We start from the raw sequence: 12,285 nt of genomic DNA on the forward strand, positions 1-12,285 counted from the left end.
CTGATCCAGTTCATTTCTTTGCCAATGGATCCAGATGTATCTGTTAGTCACTATGGAGTATTGACAGGTGCCAGGTTTTTTTTTTGGAAACCATCACTGGTAGGGAGAGTTCCTGATATATTTAGACTTCCATGTTTGCATTTAATATAGCCTATGCAATAATATCATTGCCAAAACGTATATAATTAACTCTGAATTAATCTAGTGTCTTAAACAATATTTTTCTTGTTTTATTCTATAAAACCTAGTTCATGGAATTACACACACACACACACACACACACACACACACACACACACACACACACACACACACACACCATCAAACCTTACTATTCACTGGTTTGGGTTTTATTTTTTTCCTTCTCTTCTTCCCTCCTCTCTCCACTATGTATTCCACCCCTTTTCTTTGGATTGAGTTAGATTTACCTTCAGTAGAAGATACTTCCTGAAAATTCAAGGATTTCTCTAGGGAAGGCTTTAAGGACTGTATCTGCTTTGTGGTGTGAAGCCTCTGAACATGAGCAAGAAAACCTGGGTGATGTGTGTATTATTAGCTACAAATGTATTAGCTACTTTCTATTTAAAGGGCTTAGAAGTGTGTCATTCTGAAATACAGGATTGGATTTTTACTGCATATTCATTTTTTCTTCACTGAGGATAAATGTAATTTTGGTAGGTAAGCAAGCAGATTGGTTATTCGTTGCAAATCCTGCTGTTGCTGGAGTGTTCTGCGTTTCTCCTCAGGTGAAGCCTAGAGACGTTTATGTGCCAAGGAATCATGTTACAGTAACTAAATTAGCAAGAGCTATGAGACAGTGGTATGGATGCTTTTAGAGAATTGATATTAGCAAAGAATGAAGGTCTGAAAAGCAGTTGCTACTTTAATTGCAACTTTACTTCATTAATCAAGAATTAATGCTTGATTAATGCTTGGTGCTAACTGGAATGTGTCCCTCTTTTCCATACATTTTCTCCTATGTTATTTCTCTTGCATTATTACTGTGTATCCATATATATTGTCTTTTAATAAGATCAGTTTTCTCACATACAAATTCCCCTTCTGTCTGCATACCTATGTTCCTCTTTTCCTAAAATAGCTGTGTAGGTTATTTCAGCACAGCATATTTTGCTTTAAAGAAAAATAAGAAAGTCCTTTTCCCGGGCTTCCCTGGTGGCGTAGTGGTTGAGGGTCCACCTGCCAATGCAGGGGACATGGGTTCGTGCCCTGGTCCGGGAAGATTCCACATGCCGCGGAGCGGCTGGGCCCGTGAGCCATGGCCGCTGAGCCTGCGCGTCTGGAGCCTGTGCTACGCAAGGGGAGAGGCCACAGCAGTGAGAGGCCCGCGTATCGCAAAAAAAAAAAAAAAAAAGAAAGTCTTTTCCCTAAACTGCATGCCCATACTTGTGGTAAGCAGAATAATGACCTCCAAAGATGTCCATGTCCTCATCCCTGGAAGCTGCATATATATAATATTAAATGGCAATGGAAAATTAAGGTATCAGTTGGAACTAAGGTTTTTAATGAGCTAACTATAAAATACAGAGATTATCCTGAATTATCTAGGTGGTCCCAGTGTACTCACAAAAGGTCCTTTAATGTGGAAGGGGGAGGTAGAAGAAGGGGCCAGAGTAATGCGATGTGAGAAGAGCTCAACCTGCTGTTGCTGGCTTCGAAGTTGGAGGAAGAGGGCCTCGAGCCAAGGAATGTGGGTGGCCATGTGTAACCTTCCAGAAATGTTTTTGTGTAGTAAATTCACGCATATATTTCTCATCCTTTTATTTCGTACAAATGGGAGCTTTTAAATCTATACTTTTATATTCCTTGAGTTATTGCTTTTTAGATCAGGTGTTGAAAAGATATTGTAGAGACTATCATTTAGATCGATTATATATTTTTAGAAAAACAGCTTCCTAGTATTCCTTTATATGGTTGTACAACAGTTTATTTAAATAGTCCTCTATTGATAACTATTAGGTTGTTTTCAGTTTTGGCTGTTACACGTTGTCTTAAACCTTTGAGGCTGCTATAACAAAATATCATAGTGTGGGTGGCTTACGGACAGCAGAAATGTATTTCTCACAGTTCTGAAGGCTGGGAAGTCCAAGATCAAGGCACTAGCATGGTTGGATTCCAGTCAGGGCCTGCTTCCTGGTTCTTGCTGTGTCCTCACATGGCAGAAGGACAGGGGAGCTCTTTGGGGTGTCCTTGGGGTTAGGATTTAACATGTGAATTTTGGGGGTACATAAACATTCAGCTACAGCACAAGTCTTTGTGAACATGCATAAGTATATTTTCAACATAAATTCCTAAAAATGGAGTATATGGAGAAGTTTATGATTTTAAAATTTTGATGGTTATTGCTAATTTACTTTCCAAAGAGGTTATCCGAAGTATACTCTGTTTTATAGCCTCTGTCTGGGCTAGAGGGTACTTTGATTTTTAGTCACAGTGAAATGGAAAGAGCAAAACACTAAAAGACAGAGATCAGACAGACTGTCACTCTCTTTATTCCCAATTAAACACAATGTCAAACACTGTTTCCTGATTTCCAGGCTTCAGTTATGCAGATGATCTGGGTCTTAGAGCCAGTGTGGTTCCTTTGGCAGTGATGAGAATGGGACAGCAGTTGGGGTGCCCATGTCCTGCAGCCTAGTTCCTGTGGGATGACTGTGTAACTCTAGCAGGGGAAGGAAGGTGGTCTGATGTCCAACCTTGTCTTTTCCCTTACTTGGGATACTGATGCACTCAGAAACACAATATTTAGCTGGTGTGCATGATTCCTGAGTATAGTTCTGTTTTGGAAATACGCAGCCTGTTTCTAGAAGGGGCACAAGACTTTGGCGTATTAATTTTTCAATGACAGGTAAGATGTTTGCCTCATGAGCTGGAAAAATCATGTAGCATTTGAAGGGGCCCTGGACGTGGGTACAGGACATTGTCTTCCAAGAGTCTTCCATAAGACATCATCAGCAATAATGTATGAAAATACCTGCTCACTTCACTTTCATCAAGTTAGTCTGAACAAACTTAAAAAAATGACAATTCTACCACTTCCTAGCTCTGTGATGTTGGGATAATTGCATAGTTTTCTCACCTATAAAATGAGGATAATAGTACATAGGAAGCATGATCATTTTTCACAGTTACTATTACTCTTTGTCAACCTGATGAGTGAAAATAATATCTCATTTAACTGTTTCTTTAATTATTAATGAGGTTGAACATTGTTAAATATGTATAAAAATTTTTATTGATGTATAATTGCTTATTTTATATTAAGAAGGTTAATTGTTTTTCTGCCATCTACTTTTCAAATAAACTTTTCCAGTTTGTCATTTATCTTTTGTCTTTATTTGTGGAATTCTTCCCTCATGCAGATATTTCAAATATTTATGTAGTCAGCTTTTTTGGTGTTGTTTTGTTTATAGCTTTTTCTTTGTGTCTTGCCTACAAAGGCCTTCCTTCTACAAGATTTAAAAAAAATTATTAGGACTTTCCTGGTGGCGCAGTGGTTGAGAGTCCGCCTGCCGATGCAGGGGACACGGGTTCGTGCCCCGGTCCGGGAGGATCCCACATGCCGCGAAGCGGCTGGGCCTGTGAGCCATGGCCGCTGGGCCTGCGCATCCGGAGCCTGTGCTCCGCAACGGGAGAGGCCACAACAGTGAAAGGCCCATGTACTGCAAAAAAAAAAAAAAAAAAAATTATTAAAACCTCCCATATTTCCTTCTAGAACTTTTACACTTTTTTTTTTTTTTTACTTTTCAATCTTTGATCCACCAATAGATTTTTTTCTCTTTTCAAGGAAAAATTTATGCAATTAAATAGTAGAATGAGATTTGGCATAATCTTTAGGGTCTTTATGTTAAATATAATGTTTTAACAGAATGGTACTGCTCAGTATATATTCTTTCATTAACGATGATAATAAATAATTGTTTTTTACTTTTGAAGTTTTCAGTATAACTATTTAGGGGTGGGATACGTAGTGTTTTGGACCATAATTGCAATGCAAAACAAATCACCTTTCTGTTTTTAAATTATCATAGTAATCGATAAAGCATTAGGCATTCAGGAATGAGTTATCGTTGAAGCATCACAAAACATGCTGCTAATAATCGATCTTTGGAATACCTTGCTATTATCTAAGTCCACTCTCTGATGTCTGATACATAGCAGTTTGGAGGAAGAAAATGTGTTCAGTCTTAGTAATTTTTTGTTTTGACTTAAGCTTCTCAGTGGGGGAATAAAGATTAATTACTTATGCCTTATAGTCTTAGAGTTTTTATTTGAAATTGATGTTGATAAACACAGGGACTAAGAAGCAAGCATTGGTACGCATTGCTGGGGTGTTTGAGACTATTCTTTTTCAGTTTTTCCATTGTGGCCTTACAAAATTCTGTTCTCCTTAAAGAAGTCATGAGTTTGAGACAAATTAACTTTTTAGGTCCAGAAATATTGTCTTGATTAAATATGTATTACTTCTGTGAATAACTGCCTCCTATTCCCAGGTCAACAGGACTCAGAGGAGGCCAGAGAGTTTCCTGTGTTTAATTGCCTTTAGCCAAGGAAGGCTTGTCATGAGTGGGGTCTAAAGGGAACCTGACCTCACCTCCCAAGATGAGGAAGTGATTGTCTACACCATCATAATACGTAAACATTGTTATTTATTGAAGTCCCTCAGAATATAGCATAAATGTTATTTCAGTTTTCAGATTTTAATATCAGTGCTATTAAGTCCAAACTTGTAAAACAACGCCAACACATCCCTGTGAGACAGCGTATATTATTCCCGTTCACAGCTGTAGAGATTCCAGTTGAGTATTAGCGCCTGCTGTGCCTGAGCATGAAGATGCCAGTCTCTGTTTCTTAACTTTCTAGCCAGTTTTCCTTAATTTCATTTACATTTCTCATGGTCTGCATTTCTCAGGGTCAAAGAAATTTTGAGAGAATAATAGAAAACTGCATTCTTAGCAACTCTGAGGAAAGCACTTTATAATACTCTGCCTTGTCATTATTTATTCTTTCTTAGTGCATTGTTCTTTCATAGCGCACAACCCTTGAATGGGTGCTTAAATGCCTCCCTTTTCCCTTTCCTTCTCTCTCCAACGTCTTTTCACCTTGGCTTCATAAAGAAAGAAAAGGGGGGGGGGGATTGTTACAGTTTTGATTTACCTATCTGATAGAACGTTTCATTTTAGGGGAAAGGATAAGGCATGAGGGAGGTGGAAGAAGGAGAAAGAGGGAAAGAAGAATCTTATCTTTCTAACAAAACAAATTGGATAACACCACTCTGGTTAAAAATCTGATAACCCAGTACCATTTGAGGGCTTGATATATACCAGGCACCATTCAGGAACTTTGTGGTCTTAATTCATTTAATCCCTAGGGTAGGTTTTATCATACCATTTCACACAAGATGAAGTGAATTCAGAGAAGTTTTAAAGAAACTTGTCTATGGTCACACAGTATGAGAGCCAAGAATCAAATCTAGAAGTCTGTGACTCTAAAGTTAGTATTTTTTTATTCATCTATTTCTTACATCTCTAAATACCATTCATATTCAGACATCTCTCAAATTTTTATCTCTAGACCTCTAGACCTAGTCTGGACTGCTCTAGTCTAGACCTTTAGCCTCGACCTCTCCTCTGAACTCCAGACCTATTCATCCAGTGGCCTACTCAGCATCTCCACTTGAGTGGCCCATAAATTCATCAAACTCATCCTGATTTCAAGCGCCTCTTCTACCTACTACTTGTGCATTTATTTCCTTCTCAGATCTTGACTGCTCCATCCTTTTAGTTGCTCAGGGCAAAACTTCCTGGAAGGCATCCATGACCCCTTTATTTCTTATGCTCCACATGTACTCTGTCAGGAAGTCTGGTTGACTTTATCTTCAAAATTTCAGACACCGTTTCTGCCTGGATTACTGCAGAGCTCTCCTGACTGGTGACCATTCTTTCACCCTTGATTCCCAAGTCTATTCTAAACACAGAGAGTAGAGAGAGCCTTTCCAATCAGACTTCTCTTCTGCTCAAACCCTCCAGAAGCTTTCCTTCACCCTCAGAGTTAAAGCCCTACGCAGGGGTCCCCAACTCCCGAGCCGGGGACCACTACTGGTCCAGGGCCTGTTAGGAGCCTGGCCGCACAGCAGGAGGTGAGCGGCGGCGGGCGAGTGAAGCTTCATCTGCCGCTCCCCATGGCTCCCCATCCCTCGTGTTACTGCCTGAACCATCCCCTCCCCCCAACCCCATCCGTGGAAAAATTGTCTTCCACGAAACCGGTCCCTGGTGCCAAAAAGTGGGGGACTGCTGCCCTACAGGATCTGGCCCCGTTAACTCCCTGGTCTTATCTCCTCTTACGTTCCCTCCTGACCTGCTCTAGCCATGCAGGCCTTTTCGCTATCCCTTGAACCACCAGGCACACAGCTGCCTTAGGGTTTCTGCACTTCACATTCCTTTTTCCTATAATCACCTCCCCCCAGACATCTGCAGGGCTCAGTCGCTCATTTCACCGAGTCTTTGAGCAGATGGTTCCTTCTCAATGTGGCTGATGAAATAAAATTTATATTGGGGCTTCCCTGGTGGCGCAGTGGTTGAGAATCTGCCTGCCAACGCAGGGGACACGGGTTCGAGCCCTGGTCCAGTAAGATCCCACATCCCGCGGAGCAACTAGGCCCGTGAGCCACAACTACTGAGCCTGCGCGTCTGGAGCCTGTGCTCCACAACAAGAGAGGCCGCGACAGTGAGAGGCTCGTGCACCGCGATGAAGAGAGGCCCCCGCTCGCCGCAACTAGAGAAAGCCCTCGCAGAAACGAAGACCCAACACAGCCAAAAATAAATAAATAAATAAAATAAATTTAAAAAAAAATTATATTGTAAGGCAGGACAAGAAAAACTGAACATAAAATTCTCTCTCTGTGTTTGGGCCTCCTTAGGTGCGGTGTGCATCTGTATTACACATTAACCAGAGCTCTTTAAAGATGGGAGTGCCTACTTAACTGTAAACATCTCTGAGAGTTCTGAGAATTGTTCTGCCTGTTAGAAGTCAAAGGCACACTCATATACATGTTCAAGACAAAAGACTGTATATCAAAATGACACATGATGTTTTACATAAAGTTCACCAAGGATACATAGTACAGGTAAACACGTACAAAGCAAGCAGCAAGTCACCATGACCCCCTACAGAGTTGGGAAAGAAAGCTATTCCTTTTTTTTTTTTTTTTTTTTTTGCGGTACATGGGCCTCTCACTGCTGTGGCCTCTCCCGTTGCGGAGCACAGGCTCCGGACGCACAGGCTCAGCGGCCATGGCTCACGGGCCCAGCCGCTCCACGGCATGTGGGATCTTCCCGGACCGGGGCACGAACCCGCGTCCTCTGCATCGGCAGGGGGACTCTCAACCACTGCGCCACCAGGGAAGCCCCAGAAAGCTATTCTTTAAAGAAGTTACACTGTAGCATCAGAAGAAAGGGAAAAAAAGTGAAGTATGCACTTATCACCTTCTAATAGATTATATAATTTGTTTATTAATGTGTATTGTCTATCTCCCCTGGCCTCTGCTCTCCCACCCCTGATTGAAAGTTCCATAAACAACAAGGATTTTTTTTTTTTTTTTTTTTTTTTTTGGTCTGCTTGGTTCATTTTGTATGCCTAGCAATTATCTCAAGGCCTGACACTTTGTTGGTGATCAATAAATTGTGTGGAGCGAATAAATTTATTCACAAATGTGTCTAGCTCAGTGCTAAGAGTGAGAAATACAGAGGCCTTCCCTGGCTCTCAAACTTTCAATGATTCCATTCTTTTAGGATTTCTACCTTTTGGTTAAAGGGAAATCAATTTCTAGAGAGGTTATAACTCCCAGTGGTGAAAGCAGCCAGCATGCGTTCAGCAGTTGCTTTGTAGGAGATGCTTCATATAGGTAGACAGAATGCATTCTTTTATACCTTACAACAACCCACGAGGAATATGTTGTGTGTGTTTTGCAGGAAACTGTGTTTCAGGGATATTATGTACTCTGCAAAATCCAGCTATGCCATAAGTATCACAAGGAAGAGTCAAACCCATGTCTGTCTGTCTCTGCTTTTCCTACTTTGCCCAGTGCCTCTCAGACAGCTTCCCATCACCTCTGGGGTAAGCCCCATCTCCCAAGCATGGCATATAAGACCCTTTCAGTCTGCATTCAGCCTGTGTGGTGAGCCTTAGTTTTTCTTTCTCTTCTGGGGCACTGTCAACTCCAACTTCTGTTTAAAATCTTGCTCTTTACCTAATAGGCCGTATGCTTGTAGTTTCACACCTACTGCAAAGTGTTTTTCACTAATTCAAATGCTTTTTCTTCCCTTTTCTGCCTGGAGAACCTCTGCTTTTTGGAATCCCAGCTCATGTGTTACCTCTGTGAAGCCTTTTTTAGCTTTACTTGGGGAGGTAGTTGGTCACTGCCCATTGCTTCTCACCTATCATGTAGTAAATGACTTATACTTTCCACTATATTCTGTTTAGTCCCCCAGGAATGGGGCTTTCTTCTGTTCTTCTTTGCTTTACCGATACGTAGTACAGGGCCTAGAATATACAGTATACTAAGAAAACGTTTCTTTACTCACTTGATGATATGAGCCATAATGGGTAATGGAAACATCTAGGGATTTTTAATTTAAAAACAGAAGAATGGCAGTTGTAATCTAAGAAAAGTCTAGAAGACACCTCATAAATGCTCTGTGGATGAAGCATTCGTTCGTATATTCATTGCCATAGAATAGTTATTAAGTGCATGGACTTAATGGGTTCAACACCAGCCCTGCCACTTAACGTCAGGCTTAACCTCGCCAAATTACTTATCTCTCTAAACCTCCACCTGATCTGTGAAATGGGGAGTAATATTGGTGCCTACCTAGTAGTGTTGCTGGGAGGATTTAATGGCAATGCATATAAAGGGACTGCCATATATTAAGCACTAAACACATAAATACATAAAATTGCAACAAAGCTTTCTGGAGGACTTAATGTTTATATGGCATTATCTTAAATTGCATTGAATAGATTGAGCAAAATGCTAAATTAAGGACATTGGTCATTAAAAAAAGCCACTTTTTTGTCACCTTGTGTGTTCATCCTTCAGAATTATTTCTGACACTCATCTTTTTTTCTATATAGAGCCCTCATTTGAAGTGATAAATTGAATATTCTAAACATTTAAATGAAGAGGGTTTAGAAATGGTTATTGTTGCAGGGGAAACATTGTAATCTGAGAGTTGTATGTTTCATCAGAAGGGTTTAATTACAGGCATGTAACAGTGTTAGTGTTGTTTATGAGATGGGATAGGGAGAGGTTTTAGGAAGTGGAGCATTTGATTGCAAGAACTGAAGCTCACCCAGAATCTGTGTGGTAGGCCCTGTGATATGGTGTCCATATAATAGAATTTTGTTTAGAGAGTCTTCTATTAAAAATTTAAAACCATGCAAATGTGCACGTCCAGCTGCAGTATGATTTTACCCTGACTTAGTGTCTGGGACTTTATACTCTGTGTGCATTGTCAGAAAACTTCCTAGGCTGGCAGTAATTAAAGGATTTGGATTAAATAGATGTAATGTGAAGTCTGTGACATCTGAGGGTAGGTTAGCCAGCTTAATACCAGGTGTTTGGAGGCTGGGGATGTTTTTCATGGTTATAAGTCTCCATGCCAAATTTTTATTCCAGAAATTGGTGTGAGAGGATGTGCTGAGAAAATAAATGAAGACATAAACAATGATTTAAGACATCAGCTTGGAAGTCAGGGATTTATTTTCTTGTCCCACTCTAATATACTTGTAGAAATACTACCAATTACAGATGAAACAAAGTATTCTTCAGTTCATTAAACCATATTGTGTTTAGCTGCTAGAGATACAACTGTGAACAAGATGGAAATAGTCCTTCCCTCCTGAAGCTTATAGTTTGATGAGTAAAGCAGACATCAAATAAATACATAGCACATCCATATTTACCAAAGAGGGTGCAGAGATAGTCGGGCTCTTGCTATAGATAAGGTGGTCAGAGAAAGCTTTTCTGTGGACTTGAGAGTTAAGTGCAGGATTCCAGGAAGTCAGCCTTGTGAAGAATTGCCTTTCAGGCAGAGAGGCTCTCAGCACGTACAAAGGTTCTGACAGGGGAAAGAGCTCGAGTCTTGTTGGTGCAGGAAAGAGGCCAGGGGAGCAGGAGTGGAACTGGAAGACCAATTAGGATGCTGTTGTGTAAGATGAGAAGTGATGGTGTCCTGGATCAGGGTGGTCATGGTGGGGAGAGAGAAGATGGTGTGTTCAGAATGTATCTGAAGGGTAGAACTAGTGGGGCTTGTTGGATTGGGTGTGGGGAGTGAGATTAGATGGAGAAATCAAGGATGACTCTCAAGTTCCTGGTTGGAGGAATTGAATGGATGGGAGTGTCATTAACTGACATAGGAAAGTATCTGAAGGAAATAGAGAAGGACACACAACAAAGGCCAAAAGAAATATGAAGGTTGGCAGCCCTTAGTAGAGTCTAGCCACCCACATGTTTTTTATTTCCATTCTCTTGCTCTTTACCAAAATAAAAGCTTTTCATCTGCTGCAGACTCTTTGAACACAGTGCAGCCTCTGTGTCATCAATAATTTATGCAGTGTTCTCAAGTAAAAGTGCTAGTGTCCAAGGCCTTGTCATTCAGATCTGGTTTCCCAGAATATTTCACAGGGCAGATATGAAAGGGAAGATTTTAAAAACAAAACATGCCATCATTGATTAGTGTGGCACGATTTAAAGGGCCATAATTAAATTTTACCTAGGGTCACTCTCCTTTTTATAGGTGTATATAAAATTTATTGTTCTTCCAGGACCTGTTGTACTAACACCTATACCCTACTTACAGGAAACTAAACAGTTTGATTGGTATGTTTGGCTTTCAGTTGATTTTTTTCCCCATGTCAACCACCAGAGAGACTTCTGGAGGTATAACTTTGTAACCTTCCATCTGACATTGTAGTTACTTTTCCAGGAAAGTAATTCTTCATATCCGTTCTTATTCTTTTAATAATAAATAACTTCTCTTATTATAAATAAAATATTTTCAGTGAAGATAATTTGGAGAGTACAGAAAGTTATACAATCATTTGTAGTTTCAATACCAAGAAGTAATATCTTTTCCAGTCTTTAAAAAAAATCTAATCAGTATGATGCTTCATACTCTGCGGTTTTGTATCATCCACTTCTTTTCTTCACCTAACGTTCTGTTATGACTCTTTTCAGTATCTTATAAACTATTATTGAAAGACAACATTTTAAATGGCTGTGGGCCGTTCCACGGCATGCAGCATTTAATCATTTACCTGTTGTTGAGTATTTAGGTTATTTGCTGTTTTTTGTAGAGAACTTTTAAATGAAGGGAAGAAGTCAGACAGTTTTGACAGAACACAGAGTTTTAATGAAAGAAACAATCTTCTACTCAAATCAAAATAATTTGTAAAAACCACTGTCTTCTCCAGGCAGTTTTAGAAGAGTGATTGGAGCATCTGAACAATAGCAGTAAAAGCCCTAGTCTCCTGGGCTCTCTGCTGTGTCCTGCTCTTTCTGTGTCCTGGAGGTACCAAAGATTAACGTGGACTCCCTTTGCCAAGCCCCTCAGCATCACTACTCACCGGCATCTTCTCCCTGGTCCTTTGGAGTCTCTCTGTATTTCCATTTGTAGCTGGCACCTCTGAATCTTGCCTTGCAGCACCGGCTGGAACTAGGGAGATAGAGGCACGGCCCTCTTACCACAGTTTTGGGCTGCCAGATTTGCCTGGCTTCACTCCATCCTCAGCCCAGTCCTTCTCTGTGGCAATCCCTCAAGTCTTTGCTGGGTGGGAAACAACTACACTGAGGGAGGATAGATTGTTATGTACGGCTTGGGGGAGTGATGTACTAAACAGTGTTCTAGTTCATAGTTCTGACCTTAGCTAGTACAGCTAGTAAAGATTACTATAGCTAGTATAGATTACTATATAGTACATTTTAAAACCTGTGCACATACCCATTTAGGTATGAGCTACATCTGTTAAAACTATAAAATGAGACAGAAGAACCCAGTCAGTGAAACAGAGGCATTACTTGGTAATGCTGTGTCTCTCTGCTGGCCTTTTCCATTATTGGAGTTGTCAGGCTAGATCCTCAGGTGCCATAGTGCAAGTCTGTCAGTCCTTCAGGGATCAAAAACTACTCTTCCCCACTGTGCCTGTGACACGTGTCACATGTAACATGTGCACATGCCCCATGTTAAAGGTGGTCGTGGGTAGAGCTGG

The 12,285-nt window shown here is 40.6% G+C and overlaps 1 protein-coding gene across 2 annotated transcripts in view; it reads left to right on the forward strand.

The window, feature by feature from the left end:
* The window catches only part of ST7 (suppression of tumorigenicity 7), a 254,785-nt gene that overhangs the window by 73,545 nt on the left and 168,955 nt on the right, over positions 1-12,285 (forward strand). The window lies entirely within an intron of this gene.

This window comes from Leucopleurus acutus, assembly GCF_964270905.1.
Source record: "Leucopleurus acutus genome assembly, chromosome: 9".
Classification (NCBI taxonomy): Eukaryota; Metazoa; Chordata; class Mammalia; order Artiodactyla; family Delphinidae; genus Leucopleurus; species Leucopleurus acutus.